At 52.4% G+C, this 21,393-nt stretch overlaps 1 protein-coding gene across 3 annotated transcripts in view; it reads left to right on the top strand.

The window, feature by feature from the left end:
* Positions 1-5,987: 5,987 nt before the first annotated feature.
* Positions 5,988-21,393, top strand: part of JAKMIP1 (janus kinase and microtubule interacting protein 1) — a 140,596-nt gene continuing 125,190 nt past the window's right edge. The window contains exon 1 of one of the 3 annotated variants that reach the window (XM_072806614.1): positions 5,988-6,318. The gene's annotated coding sequence lies outside the window, so the exon portion shown is untranslated. The remainder of the gene's footprint in view (positions 6,319-21,393) is intronic. The other 2 variants (XM_072806585.1, XM_072806611.1) reach the window with 2 other exon arrangements.

The following is a 21,393-nucleotide window of genomic DNA, read 5'->3' as shown; positions in this document are numbered from 1 at the left end:
CAGGGCGGCAACATCCCCAGTGCCGTGGCGTCGGCTGATGATGGGAAATTTGTGCATTGAGGCAGAAGGGTGACGTGTCACAGAGTCCTGGGAAGGTAAGCTGTCAGCATTGATTAAAATAAAAGTTTATGCCTTCAAATCAGCAATTCCACCCCCCCTCTACCCCTCGCTCCGAGAATCCATCTGCAGAAATAAAAATACTGCTACTGGCCAGGATATTTACTGCCCATTGTTCTCAGCTGGTGAGGGCAAAGAGAATGCCACGTCGTGGGGTGTCATCAGCCCTTCAAAAGAATGAAGCTAGTTCCCTCTAGATGCTGGCAGAGATTCTAGAAGGTGTTGGGGAGCGTGAAGAGTAAGAAGCAGATAAATGTGATTAGGATGGATTCCTTTTGTAAAACAATGGCCCCCCACCCCCTGTATGGGGTGTGTGTAGAGTACATACTTACATATGTCTGCAGAGGAAAATGTGAAACAAAACAAGCGAGCTTGTTATCACGGGCTACCTGATTGGGGGGGGTGATATGGGAATGGGGAGGGGGAGGCATCCCTGGTGAAAACATCCTGCTGTGATTGTGCCCATTTGTGTAGATGAAGAGAGCCTTGGAGGCCTGGTCACCCCAGTGTACGTGGGGGTCACCCTGGTATGGCGAGATTCAAGGTCACCTTCTTTCTATCTGCCTGTCTGAATTCTTTACAATAAGCATGTATTATTCATAGAACCAGAAATAGCCCACAGAGAGCTGTTTTCATTGAAAGGTGGAGGGGAGAGGAAGGAGTGTGTCCCGCATGGGGACCCTGTGTCCCAGGAGGCCAGACTCTCCTGCAGGGACAGTTCTCCTGGAGAACTTGGGCGCTCTGCCTGCCTCCCACCCCTCATGGCTGCTCCACCTTGCTTCTGGGGGAAAGTCTGTAGGCCCTCGGTGCCGCCCCCCCCCGCCCCAATGCCCTGGGAAGAGCCCTGTCCAGTGCAGGAGCCTGGGGCAGCTAGCCACCTTCACGGTCACGACTGTCTTTAAAAACTTTTTGTATTGAGGTAATTGGACACTCACATGCAGTGTAAGTAACAATAGACAGAGAGCCAGCGTACCCTTCACCTGGTTTCCCCCAAGGGTAACACCTTGCAAATCGATAGTCCAATGTCACAACCCGGGCAGCTAACACGGATAAGATGCACCCACCTTTTTCAGGTTTTCGTGGCTTTACCTGAACTCATGGCATGTGTGTGCACATGTGTAGACCACTGTGCGCACCACCACAGGCAGGACAGAGACTGGTTCCCCCCCCCGAGGACCCCTCCTGCTATCCCTTTGCAGCCACAGCCGCCTCCCTCCTTCTCCCCCACTCCTGGTACCATGAATCAGTCCTCTCTTCCTATAATTCTGTCATTTTGATACAGCTCTATAAATGGAATCATACAGCTGTTTCACTCAGCACAATTCCCATCCTCCTCCTTTGGGATCTAAAAGTGAACTGCGGGGCAGCACAGGCATGGGGTTGGAGACCCGGCTGGAGTTTCCAGATCCTTTTGTCTGAGTCTCCGTTGTCTCATCCAGAACAGGAGACAGACAACGCTTGCAGGGGTGGAGGGAGGTAAGCTCTTCCTTACGAATGCCAGCAGTGTTCACCCGGGGCACGCGCTAACAGCCCAGCTGCTTTAGGTGGGCCTCGTCTCAACAGCCTAGCCAGCCTGTGAAGCAGGTTCCATTCTTCCCATCGCTCAGATGGTGACACTGGGAGCAAATGGTGGAACCAGGACTCACATCCCAGAGCGTCCAGCTCTGGTGTGGCACCATTTCTGTTTGGCAGGGAGGAGACCGGAGACCAAGGCTCAGAGTAGTGATGGGACTTGTCCCAGGGACACAACTAATTTGTGGCCGAGCCCGCTGCAGAGCCTGGTACTCCCCACCCCTCGCCCGGCACTGGTTCGCCTGTCCCCCTGGGCCTCAGGGGGATGCCCAGAGCATTCCCGTGCACCTCACCAGCAGCAGACTGGTTTTCTGCTACTTAGGAGATGCCCAGTACCATAGTGGCATCTGCCACTGCGGGATCCCAGCTGGCTGGTGCCAGTCCCAACTCAGCCACTGACCAGCAGGTGACTTTAGGTAAGTTGTTGAACTTCTACATTTCTCAGTTTCTAAGGAGAAGGAGGGATTTTTTTTTAAAGATTTTATTTATTCATGAGAGACACAGAGAGAGGCAGAGACACTGGCAGAGAGAGAAGCAAGCTCCACGCAGGGAGCCCGATGCAGGACTCGATCCTGGGACTCCAGGATCACGCCCTGAGCCGAAGGCAGACACTCAACCACTGAGCCACTCAGGTGTCCCTAGAAGGAGGGATTTTAAATATGAAGCTCAGATAGTGCCTGGCACATAGTAAGTGCTCAGTAAATGTGAGTCGTTATTCACATGTGATGATTTACTTAGCCCCAGGGCCAGCTGCCAGCTCTGCATTCTGGCTCTGTAGGCTGTGTGATCTTGGGCAAGTTGCCTAACCTCTCTCTACCGAGGCCGGCTGATGAAATAGGCTAACGCTCACAGAATGCCCGCATCAGTATCTGTTTAGAGCAAGCACGGCCAGCTCGTTATTATTACTACCCTCCCCCAGCACAGCACAGCACCCAGAAGGCAAGTCTTACAAGTTGGGTCAGTTTTAACCACCCAGTCGGGGGTGGAGGTGCTACTCAGACGGTCCTGACCTGTCCTCCTGGGACCATAGCACAAACTGCCTTGGTTCTGATCTTCAACCTCCCTCATCTCAACCAACTCAATAGTCTCTCTCCTCTACCTTCCTACTCAGCCTCCATGCAAATGCAAGAGTCTACCAACCAACTCCAGCGGCATCATGGCCTGTCCCAAATACCTTAATGACCGGAAGTCCTTGTGATCGGGTCTTGCCAGCCTCTTAATCTCATGTGCTCCCCATATGGCAGCAGGCCTGAAATCCATGTCTCAGTTTTCAGGCATCCAGGGCTCCTCTGTATCTGCTGTTCCCGTTGCCTGGAAGGCCTGCTTCCTCCCTGCCTTCTCTAACCTCAGTAAACATGTCTCCTCCTCCAGGAAGCCTCTCCTGACTCCCTGAAGTGGTCCTAGGAGTTCCTTCCCCATTCTGCTATTACCTGGACTACCTCATCATAATGATCCACTCTGGTCTCTCCCACTGATCCATGAGCCACTAGGCAGAGACGAGTGGTTTCCTGGCCATGTCCCTGCTGCCCGGCAAAGCACCAGTGCACAATGGATGCCCATGAATGTCTGTGGAGTCACTGATGGTGCTGGTGGGGCCAGCCTGCCCTTCTGCACGTGCCTCCTCAAATCTTATCACTCATGCCCTTCCTCAAGAAGCCTTCATGGCTCCCTTCCCACTGGAAGGTTAAGCCCTAACTCAGTGTCTTTGTGCTACTGCTTGCTCTCTCTGAAATATTCTCTCTTCTTCTTCATCTAGGTAGCTGATACTTAAGGTTGACTTCCTCAGGGAAAACTCTCAGGCCCTCAGACCAAGCCAAATTTCACATGATGTGATCTCCTAGTATCTTTTTCCCCTCCTTAGGAATGCTCACGATTGTAGTTCTATAATTCTATAATTTACAATAACATCCTGGAACCTGCAAATGTGGTCTTGTTTGGAAAAAGGGTCTTTGTGGATGTGATTAAGTTAAGGATCTTGAGGTGAGATAATCCTGGGTTAGCTCAATGGGTCCTATATCCACTGACCTGTGTCTTTATAAAAGAGGAGGTGTAGGAGAGCCTGGGTGGCTCAGTCGGTTTAGTATCCGACTCTCGATTTCAGCTCAGGTCATGATTTCAGGGTTGTGAGATCGAGCCTCATGTCGGGCTCCATGCTGGGTGTGGAGGCTGCTTGGGATTCTCTTTCTCCCTCTCTGCCCCATCCTCCACTCACACTCTCTCTCAAAAATAATCAGGGACGCCTGGGTGGCTCAGTGGTTGAGCATCTGCCTTTGGCTCAGGTTGTGATCCCCAGGTCCTGGGATCGAGTCCTGCATCGGGCTTTCCGCAGGGAGCCTGCTTCTCCCTCTGCCTCTCTCTGTGTGTCTCTCATGAATAAAATAGAACCTTAAAAATAAACAAACAAACAAATAAATAAAAGAGGAGGCATAGACAGAGGAGAAGGCGATGTGAAGGCAGAGGCAGAGATTTGAGTGATGTGGTCATAAGCCCAGAAACACCTGGAGCCCCTTGGTGCTGAGAGAAACAGGAAAGAATTTCCCCTGAGAGCTTCTAGAGGGAATATGCCCCTGCTAATCGCTGGACTTGGGACTTTCACCCTACAATATCATGAGAGCACACATTTCTGTTGTTTGAAGCCTCCGGGTCTGTGGTAATTTATGATGGCAGCCTTCAGAAAGTAAACAGATCCTTACATATCAACTCATTTAATCCCCACCCAAACCCATGAGATTATTACTATTTTAAGGTCCATTTTACAGATAAGGACACTGATGAAAGCAAAAGTCCGTAATTTGCCTAAGGCCACCAGCTAGTAAGTGGCCAAACTGGGATCCCCCACTCCCTGCCCCAGAGAGCCTGGCCCCAGCAGAGGTGGGTTAGTGGGTAGTACCTGCTGCTCTGCTCCCTATCTGGAAAGCCACAGGAGCTCCTTCCCCAAGACCCTCACACGTGGACGGCCTGTCAAGGGGATGGGAGCTCACAACTTCTCAGGGAACAGCATTTCTCATAAGAATGCTTGTCCTCATGCTGGGCTGAAACATGCCTCCCGGGGACTTTGAGGCCCGGGCTCACCATACTGCAAGTCCCAGGATACCTGAAAGCTGCTCTGGAGACAGCCAGACTCTTGGTTCCCACATTACTGCCTGCTGTGTGTCCTGGGCCCCAGGGCCTCCTCATCCCTAGCGGGGACAAAGTGATGGTACCAGCGTCTTGGCTGGGTAGTGTCCACGCTGTGGCAGTAGGGGTGCACTCACTGCAGAGCTGAGAGGCGGGGCAGCAGACCAGGACATGTATAATATGCAAATCTCACAGTGGTCCCACAGACCGCCCTCCCTGGTGAGACAGCCTCAGGGTCAATTCCAAAGTCTTTCCCACAGCCTACAGATCTTACAGGCCCTGGCCTCTGCCCACTGCCCATCCTCATCCCCACCATTCTCCTACTCACCTCTCTGTAGCCCAGAGGTGTCCCTCCTTCTTTAGATTCTCAAATATGTCACATTTTCTCCCAAATCAAGCTGCTTAGCCATGCTTAATGCGAATGCTCTCCCCTTTTCTTTGCTGGAATCTAAGCTCCAGGAGGGCAGGGGCCTTCCTTCTGTTCACTGCCCTCTATCTAGATCTTAATGGCTCCCTGGTACGTAGTGGGTGTCCAAAAATATTTGCGGAACGGGACTGAATGGATGGACCTTTGCCTCGCTAAATCCTACCCTCCCGTCCAGCCTCCACCGACCGTGTATCACATCCTTCCACTATTTTATGGTGATGGTGATTTTTTGCCTAGTGGTGAGGCTATGGGCTCAGGCCTAAAGACTCCTGGCTCTGCCACTTGCTAGCTGTGTCACTTACAATATTGCCTTTCACCTGTGACCCTGAGATCTCCATCGGCACAAAGGGGGAAATCCGGGACGGTGGGCAGTGGTGTCTCCCCGCCCACCGATGGCCCAGGATGGCCTCAGTCCCAGGTGAAGGCGAGGATGAGCCTCCGGGGCCTTCAGCCCTTACCGGAGCCCGCAAGTAATCCCCAGGGCAGCTCCGACCCAGCGGGCGCCGCGACCCCGCGCGACCCGGGGCGCTCAGCCGCAGACCCCAGCCTTCCCCCGCGCGGGCCGCGGGGCCAAGTGCGCACGCTCGGGCCTCCCCGCACCTCCTCTGGCGGCCGCCGAACCGCTCCCGGCCTCGGCCCCGGGCGGGGGCGGGGCGAGCGCAGCGCCTTCCCCCTGACTGGCAGGAGCACGGGCCAATCGGAGGGGCGGCCCGGGAAGGGGCGGGGCCGCGCCGGGAGCCGGGCGCCGGGCGATCGCAGGAGCTGCAGCCGGGAGCGTGCGGCACGCGCCTGCCCGCTGCCCCGAGCGCGGTCCCCGGTGCCGCCGCACCTCGACCCCCGCCCCAACGAGCCGCGCGCATCTGCCCATCTTCCTCGTTGGCTTCTTACGATTTTTCTTTTTCTTTTTCTTTTCTTTTTTTTTTTTTTTTGCACGCAACCTTTTTCTTTTCCGTTTTGTCCTTTTTAAGGCGGGGGCGGTGGCAGCGTAAGCTCAGGGCGGGGAGGGGGCGGCCGGAGGATGCGGCGCGGGGCTGCGCTCGCTACGTTCGCAGCTGCTGCCCGGCTCGGGCCCGAGCGCCGAGCAGGTGGGTACAGGTGCGCCGTGGGGGGGAGGGGTGGGGGCGCGCCCTGGCCGAAGGGGACCCGTGCACCGGCTGATGGGCGGACCCCGCGGCAGGGGACGCGGGGACCGGCGCCGCCCCGCCCCATCGCCCACCACCCTCCCCAGCCTTCGCGCCCCTCCAGATGCCCTGCCACTCTCGTGTCTCACCTCCGTGGTCCTCCACCCTTCCGCTCCCATCCCCCATTCCCTCCAAATCCCCCTTCGGCGTCTCCCAGCAGGGGGACTCTGCGCCGCCTCCCTCCGTAGGCCCCTTCCCGGTTCCGCGCCCCCAGCCCCCTCTCCCTCACGCCACCCCCATTTCCACTCCTCTCCCCATTCCGCCCCAGATCCGAGGAGGGGGAGGGGGACCCACCGGCAGCCCCAGGGAGTGGCGCGGGGGGCGTGGCCGACCGGTGCCCTCCGAGTCCGGCCCACTGAGTAAGTCAGGGTCCCCCCAGGTCCCGGGCGAGGTGGCACAGAGGCTGGAGCCGCGGGCCGCTCCGGGGCGGCGGGGGGCCGGGAGGGCGAGGCCGCCCCGCCCGCACCCCCGCACCCCCGCACCCCCGCACCCCCGCCCCGCGCACGGCACCCGCCGCGGCGGCCCCTGCCCCGCACCCCCCGCGCGGCTCCGCCCACGTGGGCGCGGGGAGGAGGCTGAAGCGCTGGGAAGAAAGGCTGGTACCCACCCTGCTGCCCCGCCGGCGCGCCCTGGGCGCACGCAGCCTCGGGAGATGGCGCGCAGGGATTGGCTCCGCGGGCCGGGCACCTTGCCGGGGCGCCCTGCGTGCAGGCCCTAGCGCGCTGTGCCCTCATCCCCAGGCCGCTGCCCCCTCACCCCCTCACCCCCTCACCCCCCCACCCCCCTCCCTGCTGCGCGCTCGTGAGGATCTGGCCTCATCCTCCCTGATGGAGGCCAATTGCCGGGCTGGAGTCTTTCGCCATAGAAGGCCCCCCGCCCCGAAGCCCCCCTCCCCCTCCCCCTCCCCCGTCCCCACAGATCCTAGTCTGCCTTTTACTGATGGCCTGGCCGGCCTGGGCTCTCTGCCAGCCTCTGCCCGGCTCTTTAGACGCCAGAGATACGGTATCTAACGGCTGGTCCTCCGCCGCCCCCACCCTTTTCACGCACCCTGGGAGGGACACTGTCCTTGGCCCCTGCTGTGCTGTTCCCTCTGGGAACGCCCTTCCTTCAGCTGACCAGCTCCTTCTCCAGCAAGGTCAAGGAGAACCCCTTGCCCCGCCGGAGCTTCCGTGTATGGTGCGGTGGGACACGCTGTCGTGTCTGATGCCTCAGCCTCCCAGGCCGGGTTAGGAGATGTAGAAGGGCGAGGGGAGCCTCAGCCCCTCACACAGGGCTCTGCTCACAGTAAATACCCCACGTGAGGGGGGCCCTTCCCCACTGAGTGACCCCCTGGCCTAGGGTGAGTCTGTGGAGGAGCTGGTTTCTCCTCCAGACCTCGGGTGGGTGGGTGGCACTGCCATGAGCCCAGGTGGCCAAGGAGGCTTGGGGATGGCATATGGGATGGTCAGGACCCCTGTCATTTGCTTGCCCAGCAGGGCAACTCCCAGATCCGCTGCTCTCAGAAAGGTCTTCTTGACGTGGATGGTGGCTGTTGGGACTCTTGCACATGGTCTGTAATGCCGAGCCTGTCTCCGGAGCTGGGGGTAACTCCCCCCTTGAGGAGACTTCTCCCAGTGAGGAATCCCTCAAAGGGTCTGAGTGTGGCCCCAACAAATGTGATGGTTGCCGCTGTCCTTCAGAAACCATCCTTAGCTCCTGCTGCCTCTGTGACCTCCCATGTTCCCCACATCCTGGCTTCCCTGGCCCAACTCTGTCCCTGCCACATGTGCCACCTCTGTGTTCCCCGGACATGTCTTCACACGCAGGCTTCTCCCCACATCCCGTGCTTCTGTTTGGTTTGGGTTTTGGGTTTTGGTTTCTTTGGGCAATGTCCTCCTCTCTCGTCTGCCTGGAGAACTCCTATTCATACATGAAGGCCCAGGTCTCCTGTTTCAGTTTGCTGGTGTTTCTTCACTTTGCTGTACAGATTGTGGGTTCTCTCACCTGTGCCCTTTTAGAACATATTTCCATATATAGTTGAAGATGTGTGACATTTTTCCTTAAGCAAACCTTGCGCACCAGAGAGTGGGGACACAATGAGGTCTGAGGGGCAGCCCTGCTTGGATGGGGGCTCCACCTTCCTGGAGAGGTAGTTACGCTGGCACCCATCACGTCAGCGCTATGAGAGGGACGTGCATAGCGGGGGACAGAGCTGATGGTCTCTCCGCAGGTCTGACTGGCAGGTTTCATGCTGAGGAAGCAGGATGGAGGTCCCCGCTCTCTTAGCGTAGACCGTAGGTTGGGGCCAGGAGAGGAGTGGCATAAGCAACTATGGCTAAGCCAGACACATGCCAGCAGCCATTGCCACTTGTGCTGGAGCTGTTTGCTGAAGTCCCTGGGAATGGGACCTGCCTCCCTGCAGGCTCTGGAGCCAGACTGCCTGGTTTCCATTGGGGCCCTGCCCTTCACTCAGCTGTGACTTTGTAACTAACACGGGGTGCCTCCCTCAGAAAGACTGGGGTCGACTGCACTGGGTTCTGGTTCTCCTCACTTGGTCTCTTGGGATTTGAGTCGCCTTGTAGGGCTTCTGAAATCGATTCACCTTTGTCCTGGTCCTTAAGGCTGTGTGATCTCAGACAACAGGATTAACCTTTCTGAGCCTCCATTTCCTGTACAAAATTGGGGCAGGGGTCCCTCTGGCTGGGCTGGTATGGGGACCAAAGTGTGGTCTCTGGGCATGGGCACCACTTCCTAAGTGGTGATGGTGAGGGAGCTTATGGTTAAAAAATTCATCCTTTGGTTTTGTCCAGAGCAGCCACCCCATTTAGAGGCCCTCTGAGCCCTTCCTTCCCTAGCTAACAACACCAGGCCAATAAGCTAAATATTCAATCAATGGGAGTGAAAGATGAAGGGAGTGGGTACCTGTCGGCTGATGGGAGTGAGTGCACACCCGTGTGAGATGTCGAGGGCTGCGGGCAGGAGTCCTGAGTTTATAGTATGCACAGTCAAGGCCACCCACTCGGCCTGAGCAGCTCCTTTGATGCTTCTGTCATCTGGGCTGCTTTCCTGCTCAGTGTTTACAGTGATTTCCGCTCAGTTCCTAGGAAGACTCTTACACCCCTAAAAGAACAAATCATCAGCACCAGCTAGGTGAGCTGAGCTGGGACAGGACAGGGCCAGGTCAGAGGAGGGGCTGCATCAAGGACCAGCTGGGACCCTCCTGGCTGTGCCATCCTGGGCAAATCTCTTAACCGTCTGTAGCCCGGTTCCTTTTCTTGTGATGCTCATGGGAGGAGTATAGCTATCGTTGCTTAAACTCCCCCTCCTGCTGTGAATTATCTCACGGAAGCTGCACAGCACCTCTTTAGGGAAAGATTACGTGAGCACCTGACAGGCAGGGGCTGAGCCTGGAGGTGGAGGCGGAGGCGGGACTCACCAGCGGGGGTCCCACGCTCCAGATCCTAGGGGTTGCGCCATGGAACACGCTGATCCCTGTAAAGCAGCGTCGACCTTCTTACAGGACCCATGTGAGGAATCAATCAGAGGAGGCTTCTCGGGGCTTTACATCGAAATAGGTTACCTTGAAGCCAGAAGCCATTAGTGTTGCTGTGATCTGAGGCTCAGGAAAGGACTCCAGGGCAGGCCAGCAGTGGGACCTTGCTTGTCATTGTCACTCTAGCCCAGAATACTGTCAGCAAATGTTTTCTTTGCTCTGGCCTTTCTAAGGCCAGGTGGGCAGCCCAGGGACTATGGGCCAGCTGGGGGGAGGGCACGAGCAAGGAGAGGGCCTGAGAGCCTGAGGCTGTGAGGCAGGGGCTAGAAGCCCCTCCTGTGCGAGGTGGGACGCTGGTCCAGAATGGCCCAAAAGTAGCAGAGTGAGGGTGAGGCCCCCTCCCCAGCAGGGACTGAGGCTCTCCTTTCGCCTTCGGTATTAGTATTTATTTTTGGAACTGCGACAGGAAATATTTTACCTCTCATTCATCTCTAGAAATGAATTGAGATAAATGCCATTATTTTCTTAATTGTAACAGTTAATACTTGTTAAGCACCCACCAGGGGCTGGGGTGCATGCCGTCGTTGGCAAGCTCTGGCCCTATTAGCCCCGTCTGCTTCTGTAAATAAAGTTTTATTAGCACTCAGCCACGCCCATTTGTGCACCTGTTGTCTGTGGCTGCTTCTCTGCTCTGTTGACAGAGTTGCACAGCTGTTGCCATCACCTGTAAAGCCAGAAGCACTACCTGGCCCTTTGCAGCTTGAGTTTGCTGTCTCCTGGTCTGTGCTGTACCTGATTTGAGTTCATTTGGTTTTGGACACAAGCTCAGAGGGAGGTGCCTTGTGTTTCTCACTTTATAAATGGGTACAGACAGCCTCTGAAGCCTGCCCCAGGGCCACAGAGCTGGTACGTGGGGGAGCAGGGTCTGCACCCAAGCAGGCTACATTATTACTTTTTGGGGGGGACATATTTTTTGTTAGCGCCTAATTGAATTTTACCATGTTTAGAGAATATAGTCTGTATGTTATCTATAACATTATATCTATTTTTAAAAACTTATTTACAATTTCTTTCTTTAAAGATTTATTTTATTTCATTTTTTAAAATATTTTATTTATTTATTTGTTCATGAGGGACACAGAGAGAGAGGCAGAGACATAGGCAGAGGGAGAAGCAGGCTCCCTGCAGTGAGCCCGATGTGGGACTCGATCCCAGGACCCTGGAATCACGCCCTGAGCCAAAGGCAGATGCTCAACCACTGAGCCACCCTGGTGCTCCTATAGCTGTTTTTCTTTTTCAAAATTTATTTAGGTAATCTCTACACCCACCAAGGGGCTCCATCCCACGACTTTGAGATCATGACCCGAGCCAAAATCAAGAGTTGGATGCCTAACCAAACTAAGCCACCCAGGTGCCCCTATGGACAATTCCTTAATGACCTGATTCCTGATCATTTCTTAAAATATCTTTGTGTTAAATATATATGTACTATTTAATAATGATGATCACGTTAATTATATTTAAGTGTACGAGTCAGTGGTGGTATGTTCATATTGTTGTGCAGCCGTCCCCATCAAGTCCAGAATGTTCCCATCATCCCAGACTGATAGTCCATGATCTTACCATGACCCCATACTGCCTTGTATGAGTTTTGTAGGAAAAAAGCAAATGGTGGTGGCATCATCATTTGGCATGGGAGGCTTTGATGGCAGCTTTGGGTTTGAATGCTGGCTCTGCCATTTGCCAGCTGATGGTGGGCGAGCCTGTGTACTTCTCTGAACCCCTTACAAGTCAGTGTCCTCATTTGTAAAATGGACAGCCCTAGTCCCTCTCCCTGCAGGTCACATGGGCACGGGGATGAACTAAACAGAGGTGAAGGCCCAGCCTCCTGCGGTGGGCAGTAGCTATGACTCTGTTCCCTTGAGCAGCCACACCTTAATGGGGTGTTAGGTCTGTTTCTCTGTGAGGCCTGTGGTGTCCCCTTGATCCTTTCCAGGCCCTGAAAGTATCCTCAGGACCTAGCACATGCCCTGAAGTCCCTGCCTGGACCTCAGAGGACCCAGATGCTGTGTGGATGCGGCCTCCTGCTGTCCTTTCTACCCAATGGCCCAGACTTGGCTGCAGGGCCATGCTAGGGAATGAAAGGAGGTTCTGTATGCCATCCTGAGACTGCCAAGGGCTGCCCATGTGGCAGTAATGCCCTTGTGTGTGCCAGGTCAGGGAACGCGCTGGCTCAGCCTGCTGGCCTTAGTGCCTCCACCTCGGCTGCATTCTGATTTGGGAGCCCTGGACTGGCCCCTGTTCCCTTCCTCAGCTCGAGGGGTGGGACATACCTCCGAGGTGTGCCCTGCTTCCTTTGCAGGGTAGGCAGCCTGCGAGGATCACAACTATGGGAGTGGAGGCGAGGAGTGATCTGGTGAAGTGGCTTTCTACTTCTCCTAGCCGTGGGAGCCCCTGTCCCCCCCCCCCCCCCCATTCCCATTGTATCCTGTTGCTTCTGGACGCGGGTCAGTCCTTTCTGCTTGCTGAGACATGGGGTTTTATTCAACGGGGTCACAACCTAGATTCTCTGGTGAAATAGTTCCCCCCCTCTCTGCCCCTCTACCCTTGCTTTTTAAAAATTGAGGTGCAATTCACATGACATAAGACAAACCATTTTAAAGTGTACCATTCAGTGGCATTTAGTACATTTGCAAAGTTATGCAACTGCTGTCTGTCTCTAGTTCCAAAACATTTTCATCTCTTGCAATGAAAGGCCTGTATCCATTAAGCACTTACTCCCCATCCTCCCCTCCCTCGGCCCCTGGCAACCACTGGTCTGCATTGCATCTCTAAGGATTTGCCCATTCTGGACATTTCGTGTTGATAGAACCCTATTACATGTGGCCTTTTGCGACAGCATAATGCCCTGAAGGTTCATCCAGGTTGTAATGGGTGTCAGTGCCTTGGTCCTTTTTTATGGGTGAGTAATATTCCGTTGTGTGGCTAGATCGCTTTATATTATCCATTCATCTGTTGTTGGATGTTTGGGTGGCTTCCACTTTTTGGCTAGTGTACCTAGGGTTTGAAGCAAGGCTTACGGAGTTAAAATGTTGTTCCTGGGATCTGTCCTGCCTAGGTTCTGTTCTGGCACTTCCACTCTGTCTTCTCACTGCCAGTCCATCATTCAGCCACTCAGCCCATGCTCCTGGATTGCACTTCATGCCAGGCACTGTGCTGGGAGCCTCCAGCCTGGACTTGTTCTTGACATCTGGAGAATGATTTCTTGGCTTCTCGTTTTCCAAGCCGGGGCATGGGAGTGCCCTGAGGCAGGAGGAATGGCATGGGGGCCAACCTGGATGCTCCAGAGAGGCAGCTGGCATGGGAGCCCGGCTGCCTTTCTGTTGGCTCCTGGAACATGCTGGACTCTTCCTGCACCAAGGTTTGTGTTTGCTGCTTGATGTCTGGCACACTCTTCCCTGTCCTCACCCGAACCATGGTCTTCTCATGCTTCACATCTCGGCTTGAATTTCCGCTCCCCCCAGAGGTCTTCCCTGTCCACTGTAGGTAGATACCTGTCTCCCTTCTGCTGTTATTCTTTTCTACTGCATTCTTTTTTCTTCTGAAATCATCACCATCTGAAGGGGTTTTTCCTTGTTTATCATCATTCCTCCATCCCCATAAGCCAGGGCAAAAGCACCAGCAGGGCAGGGACCTTGCCTGGCGTGTTTGTGCTCATCTTTCAACACAGGGTATTGGCACACAGTAGGTGCTCAATAAATAATCGCTGCTGTTGCTTGGAGTCAGATGTGACTTAACTACTTGATTGCACCTTGTTAGCTCCGTGACCTAGAGCACATCTCCTAATCATTCTGAGCCTCACTCCATTTTTTGGTCAATAGGAAGGCCATCCAGTGTCCCTAGCCCTGGTGCGCAGGTCAGAATACCCTGTGCAGACCGCCCAGAGCCGTGTTGGTGTGCAGTAGGTGTTTGTAACCGGTGCTGCTGCTGGTGGTAGTTGGAGATGTGGTCATAGCGATTGTGGATGAGTCTCCATGTGCTGGGTGATGTATATACTTGCTCGCCCGGAGGTGGGTAGGGGCTCCTAAAGCTGAGCTCCTGGCCACTCGCCATTGCTCAGTGCCTTTGAGCCCTGAAATGTGGCTCTTCTGAATTGACCTGGGGTGGTGAGTAAAAAAAATACACACTCGATTTCTAAGACTGTATCAGCAGGAGAGTGAAAAAGATCTCAGGAAAAATGTTAACATTGATTACACATTGAAATGCTATTTTGGATCTGTTGGGCCAAATGAAATGTATTATTAAAATTCATTTCACTTGTTTCTTTTTGTTTTTAATGTGGCAACTAGAGAATTAAACTTTGCGGGTGGGGCTCACATTGTCTTTCTTTCCGGCAGTGCTGCTTTAGAGGTTCACGTCCTTGGGAGCAGGGGCCAGGTTCTGGGGGGCTGCAGCTCTGCCTTCTATGAAGTGCATGGCCCTAGGCAGGTTAATTAAGTTCCGTCGTGCTTCAGTTTCCTCTTCTGTAAACAAGAAGCTCAGTCTGATGACAAGCAATGACAGTGCATATTTGAGGGCTTCCTGTGTGTCCCTGGAAGGAACGAGGGCCCCATGAAGAGGAGGTGTGGCAAGGTCTCAGCCCACATCAGCTTTCATTCTGGGGAAAGAGGGACCCACACAATCTAAATAAATCACAAACCCTGTCACTAAGACTGTGATGCTTCCCTGAAGAATCTAAGGAAGGAGGCGCCATGGACATCATACCTGCCACGAGAGCTGGTCTCGAGGTGGGAGCCAGCAGGGATGGCTCTCCATCCAGCCCGGTGCATAGCAGGTTCTCTGTAACTGGCAGCAGAGATGACTACTCGGGAATGGCTCAAGAGCACTGGGTCACTCTACCCAGCAAACCTCCACATGATGGCTCTAGCCTTTTTAATCCCAGCGCATGTAATAACCACATCAGGATTTTGCTGCTGTCCCCTGAAGAATTTGCAACCTCATGTGCAGTGCATTTCCTGTGGCTACCGAATGCAGGAGTCTATCCTAGAAGCTTCTCTATGGCCAGCTCTGATTGGACGAGGGCAGCTGATGGCCAGGTTTGATTTTTCAAAGGCAGCTTCTCGGGGCGTGGCACGGCCTCCCTGGTATTGTGTGCATCTTGTCTACTCTGCACCCATCTCCACTGCTTCCTATCAGGCCTGGGAGGGAATCTGAATTTCATCCCCGATCCAGCCTGGAACCACTAGGGAGACAAGTCGCTTCACCCCTGGGAGCTCTGGCGTCCTGGGAGGTACCCACCATGTCCCCATCACAAGTTGCTTGTGCTCCCTCCACGTGGAGAGATGCCCGGGAAGGGCTTTGTTTCGGTTTTGCAGGGGTCACCTGGCATTGTCCCTGTTTTCTACGTGCACGCCGGCCTTCAAGTGCCTGGCATGGTACTGCCTGCTGGGGTGGGAGGTGGAGAGTGGGGCATGCTCACGAAGAAGCAGAAATGAGCCTCAGGTGGGTTATGGAGGGTGGGAGCATCTTCCTTTCCTGCTCTTCTCAGCCTGCACCACCGCAGTGTTGCGGAGTGAGTGAGTTACCTGAGGTTGCACAAGTAGAAATGGCAGTGGTGGGGCTGCTCTGGCTACTTGTACGGTTGCTAATTGCATATGAAAAGTGTGCAGACCTTAGCTGGGCATTCAAAGGTCCCATGGTGTGCTCCCAGCTCGGTTGCCATCATTTACTCCAGTGAGCTGTACCTCCCTGCTCAGCACTGCTCTTTCTTCCAGATCCTTGTATGCCATCTCCCTCTGCCTGTGACATCCTGCTTGCTCCATGGCCCAGCTTGGATGTCACTTCCTCCATTCTCACTGGGCCCCCAGGAGAGACCTGTTTGCTTATTACCCTACAAGTTCGGATTGAGTGAATGAAGTCACTGGGATTGGATAAAGACAGGAATAGCCAGGAAGCAGAAGAATGCACCAAAGGAGCTGCTTCTGCTCATCTCAATTTTGCTAGCATGGCGTGGCCTGCTCCTGCCTCTCTCATCCCACGCCTTCAGTAGGGCATGTGTCCAGCTACACCATCTGTCCACTGTTTCTGACTGAGCCAGGCTTTTTGCACATGCTGTTCCCTCTGATAGATTTGCCTGTTCGCTTTTCCTGTCCTCATCCAGCCAGTGAACACCCTCCACTTGTGCTTAGAATCCATCACTAGCTTTATTTCCTCCAGAAAACCTTCCCTGTTGTCCCCCTTCTCGTTCCCCTTCCTCAGGCCAGGTCAGGCATGTCCCCAGGGCTCCTGCTGCCCTAAGAATCCCCCGCTTACTGTCCTGGACATGGTATTGCAGCTGTCTGTGACTTGTCTGACTCTCCCACTAGGCAGAAGGTTCCAGAAGGTTTTAGGAAGCTTGAGATGCCATCTGATTTGCAACAGGATTCCCAGAGCCTGGCACAGGGTGGGTCAATAGATTTTTGGCCTTTGGTCTCACAGATCATGATAATGTCAGTGCTAAGAGGGGCCCCAGTAGGGGAGGTGGTCCGTTGTTATGTCAGATCCGCCCTGTCCTTAACTAGTGTCACTCCATTCTCTGTAACAGCCACCTCATGACTACCCTGCAAACCTTAGATAACCCAGTACTTGGGGCAGAGGCACCCTGGTGGCCGTGTTAGCCCAAAGGGACCATTGTGGAGCTTCTGTAGCTTCTTCATAAAGGATCCCCCGCACATGGATTTCACTGTCTTGCATTGCAGTCTGCTTTCAGTTCAGGACTACAGATATGCTAAAAAGCTGTTCTTCAGAATCCAAAACATCTCATGTTGACTGAAGGTTGTAGTTCTTTTTTTTCTAAAGTTTATTTATTTATTCATGAGAGACACAGAGAGAGACAGAGACACAGGCAGAGGGAGAAGCAGGCTCCCTGCAGGGGGATCCCGATGTGGGACTTGATCCCAGGACCCTGGGATCATGTCCTGAGCTGAAGGCAGATGCTCATCCACTGAGCCACCCAGGCGTCCAGGTTATAGTTCTTGTTAAATTGTCCTACTTTTTCCCTTTCCCCCATTGCACCTCCGAATGCAGCTTTGGAAGACGTGGCTTCTTTCGGGAAGTTGGCAGGATTGCTCCCTGGGCCAGAGCAACTGGACCGGTGAGCTCATTAAGCCAGGTAGTAATTGGGTTCCTGCAGCAAGTCTGGTTCCTTCTAGGCTGGGGAGTAGGTGATCTCTTTGCCAACCAGATACTTTATGGTGAACAAGGGCCAGGATGCCTACAGATTGTGCCTGTTCTGTTTTAACCTTCAGGCAGATGGGTTCTTCACTGACATGAATGTCTCCCTGGATTAGTCACCCAGGACGAACCCAGTTGATGACAGCCTGGGCATTTGAGATCCTGAGAGTCCTCTACAGGGGTGACTAAAAACAAATACAAGACAGTTCAGGCCAGGGACACAGGCAAGTCCTATTGCTGGGTAGGCTATTGGAAATTGGGGGTGCTCCAGCCAGAAGATGGGGGAGGGGTGCCAGGTACCCCAACCCTCAGGTGTTAACAATACAGATTGTGAATTTGGGATGTCACGGTTCACAAACTCCTGGTTTACAGCTTCTCTTCATGTTTGTTGATGAGCAGAGGGCTTGGTAGGGAAACTAAGAGGTCAAGTAACTGGGATGTTGGAGGCATAAGTCGCTCAGGCAGGGATGTGGGCTGATTGGTTTGGGATGGGGTTTTAACTGTCCATTGGGACAGGTACACAAGGGACCTCTGTTCACCAGAGCTTCATTAACATCTGTCCCAGATCTGCAAGAGCAATACCATGACATTTGAAAATACCCATACTGTGGACTTTGTTGTGAATTTCAACCATCCCTTCCTACTTTGGTTTAAAGCACTGAGCTGTCATGAAGGTGATTCCCAAAACATGGCAAGTGGCCCCATCCCTCCTTGTGGGCATGTCAAGTTGTAGCTCCAAATCCTCCAGCCCAGTAGACTGGTAGTAGACATTTCTTTAGATGGTGTTCCATGGCTGTTGGACAAATAATTGAAGTGCTCCTGTTTGCTGGAACCAGAGAGAAAAAAAATCATGAATGATTTGAAAACCACCTGGGGGCATCTAGCTGGCTCAGTTAAGTGTTCAACTCTTGACTTTAGCTCAGGTCACAATCTCAGGGTCATGAGATCAAGTTTTGCTTTGGGCTCCATGCTGGACATGGAGTCTGCTTAAGATTCTCTTTCTCCCTCCCTTTTCCCCCTCCTGCTCACCTTCTCTCACTCTCTTAAAAAAGGAAAAGAAGGGATCCCTGGGTGGCGCAGCGGTTTGGCGCCCGCCTTTGGCCCAGGGCGCGATCCTGGAGATCCGGGATCGAATCCCACGTCGGGCTCCCGGTGCATGGAGCCTGCTTCTCCCTCTGCCTGTGTCTCTGCCTCTCTCTCTCTCTCTCTCTCTCTGTGACTATCATAAATAAATAAAAAAAATTAAAAAAAAAGAATTAAAAAAAAAAGGAAAAGAAAAGCCATTTAAGAAACTGAAAAATTGTCAGAGAGGTAATTTTGCTATCTGGGTTAAAAATAATTAGCCTTTTGAAGTTGTCACTCTACCTTTTATTCCAAACTCAGTGTCTTATTCACTTAGTGCAAAAGAATGCAGTCAAGGAGGAGCAGAGGAACCAAAAAGACATGAGACATGTAGAAAACAATCAGTAAAGTGGCAGAGTTGAACTCAGCTCTACAAATATTAACATTAAATGTGAATGGGTTAAACAATCCAATCAAAAGGCAAAGATTATCAGAACATAAAAATGATCTAACTATATGCTGTCTATAGGAGATACATATCTTTGGATTCAAATATAAGATAGATTGAAAGTAAAAGGATGGAAAAAGATATATCATGCAAAGAGCAAAACCACAAGAAAGCTAGAGTGGCTGTATTGGTATTATATAAGATAGACAAAATAAAAAACAGAGATACGGGTGCCTGAGTGGCTCAGTTGGTTAAGCATCTGCCTTTGGCTCAGGTCATGATTCTAGGGTCCTGATATCAAACCTTGCATTGGACTCCCTGCTTGGAAGGGAGTCTGCTTCTCCCTCTCCTTCTGACCCTCTCTCCTGCTCATGGTCTCTCTCTCTCTCTCAAATAAATAAATAAAATTTTTAAAAAAACATAAAGAGGGACATTTTATAATGATAAATGGGTCAATCTATCAGGAAGGTATAAACAACCATAAACACATGTGCACCTAACAACAGAGTGTCAAAATCCATGAAACCAAAACTGACTGAAATGAAGGGAGAGATAGATAATTCAGTCCATCGTTGGATACTTAAATACTCCATTTTAGGTAATGGATAGTACAACTGGATAGAGGCTCAACAAGGAAATAGAAAACTTGAACTACACTGTAAACCAACTAGAGCTAACAGAAACATCAGAATATGTATTCTCAAGTGTACATGGATTGTTCTTTAGGACAGACCATATGCTCAGCCATAAAACAAACTCAGTACATTTAAAAGAATAGAAATAATGCAAAATATGCTTTCTGACCACAAGGCAATGACATTCAGGAGGCAATACCAGCAAACAGTGCCTGGCCTGTAGCTGATGCTCAACTCTCATCTTGTCAGTCCTACGTCTAAGACCTCCACTTGTCCTTCTGATTTCATCCTCCATCACTCTCACTCATACCTTTACTTCCTGGCCTGACTGAGCTACTGACTTTCCCACCCACTGTTTCCAGCTTCCTTGCATTTGCTTATGCTGCCTCACTTCCTGAAATGTCTGTTCCTTTGCCTTCCCCACCCCCATCCTGTCTCCTAAGTTTGCATCCTGTCCTTCCTACCTTCCATGAACATCTGCCTTAGTGAGCTACAATGAGGAGAGTGCATAAGCAACTGATCAGAGCAGTGGTTCTCCAAATGGGGTCCTGGACCAGCAGCACGAGCATCACTGGGGGCATTTTAGAAATGCACATTCTTAGGCTCCTCCCTGAGCTACTGGATCAGAAACTGGTTTGGGACCTGGCAGCCTGGCTTTTAACAAATTCTGTGGGAAATTCTGATACTCCCTCCAGTCTGAGAACCAGAGCAGGAAGTAGTTACACAGTCGGTCTATTTGGTCATCACGAAGACAGTTGACAGCTGATTGGTTCCCTCCAGTAGTCAGGAATCACCCATGCTGTCCTGCTATATCTACAACTGAGTACAGAGACCCTTGCTTCCTAACAGCAGTTCCTAGAAGGCAGTTCTCTGTCCAATAAGCACAAGCATGTTGCCATTGGTGCTCAGAGTGAAGGGTGCTTGGGTTCCAGTGGTTTCCTGTGGAAGAAGGAAGATGTCCTGGCCTTCTTGTACTGTACTCCCTCTTTGTCATGGATGTGGGCTATAATCTCATTTCTAGGAAAGAGGGAAAGTGGCAGAGTGTGAAAACCACCCCTGAGCCTGGAGTCCCAAGGCTCAGGTTTGTATCCTGCCCACCTACTGCTGTAGCCTTGCAGTGGTCCTTTTTCTCCCAGGGTGTGTGTGGAGCACCTGCTGTGTGCTGGGCACTTGGTCCCTGCCCTCTTGAAGTACAGTGAGCAAGGATGATAATCATAGACAATTGCAGAACAACACTATACCCTTACCTCTCTCTGGATTTGTTTCCCCCAACTGTAAGATGATTTTTATACCATAATCTACCCTAATATACAAAACAGGGAAATGATGGTTTTTTCTTGGATATATTTTATGACCTTAAACTTATGACATTTATAAGGTCAGTGCATGAGAATAGTGAGGTTGCTTTGATGATTAGAGCTTTTGAAATGAAAAATTTGGGGTGATAGTTGTGGTCTTAACAGCCGTGGCATCTTCAGTGTTGCCAGGCTTTTGTTGTGGTTGTGGGAATAGTTTGTGTTTTGAGAGTCCTTATGTACCACACTTGCCGTTGGTAAGGGTTACTGTTTGATCGGCAACTTGGCTTGCGATCTCAGGATGCCCTGTACTGGAGGTGGTAGGAGAGTCTGTGCAAACAGCCGCACAAAGCTGGGTTTTCACCTGGTACCTCAGGTCCATGCAACGGGGTCTGCAAAGGGTTAACGTTTGGTGTGCAGGTCATTTGAATTTGCATGCTGTCTGTTTTGTTTAAAATGATTATACCTGAGGGATGCCTGGGTGACTCAGTGGTTGAGTGTCTGCCTTTGGCTCAGGGTGTGATCTTGGGGTCCTGGGATTGAGTCCTGTATCAATCTCTGTGTGTCTCTCATGAATAAATAAAATCTTTTAAAAAGTTGATTATGCCTGAAAAGATGGAATCAAACGTGTTGCTCTAGATCCCAGACCCCCAAGCATCTTCATGGAATGGAGTGTGCAATCCAGGCCCTCATCACCTCCCAGCCCTGCAAAGTGCTGATGGTTCTGCTCCGATTTAGACATTGGCCATTGTCCCTTTGCAGGCTGTCATCTGCCCTTTAGTACCATGTTTGGTCTCAAACTCCTAAGTGTCCCATGTTGCTCAGTCTGGGACCTGGAAAGGCAGAGTCTCCAGG

The sequence above is a fragment of the Canis lupus genome, chromosome 2 (assembly GCF_048164855.1).
Source record: "Canis lupus baileyi chromosome 2, mCanLup2.hap1, whole genome shotgun sequence".
In the NCBI taxonomy this organism is placed as follows: Eukaryota; Metazoa; Chordata; class Mammalia; order Carnivora; family Canidae; genus Canis; species Canis lupus.
This window is presented reverse-complemented; position numbering and strand designations above follow the sequence as displayed.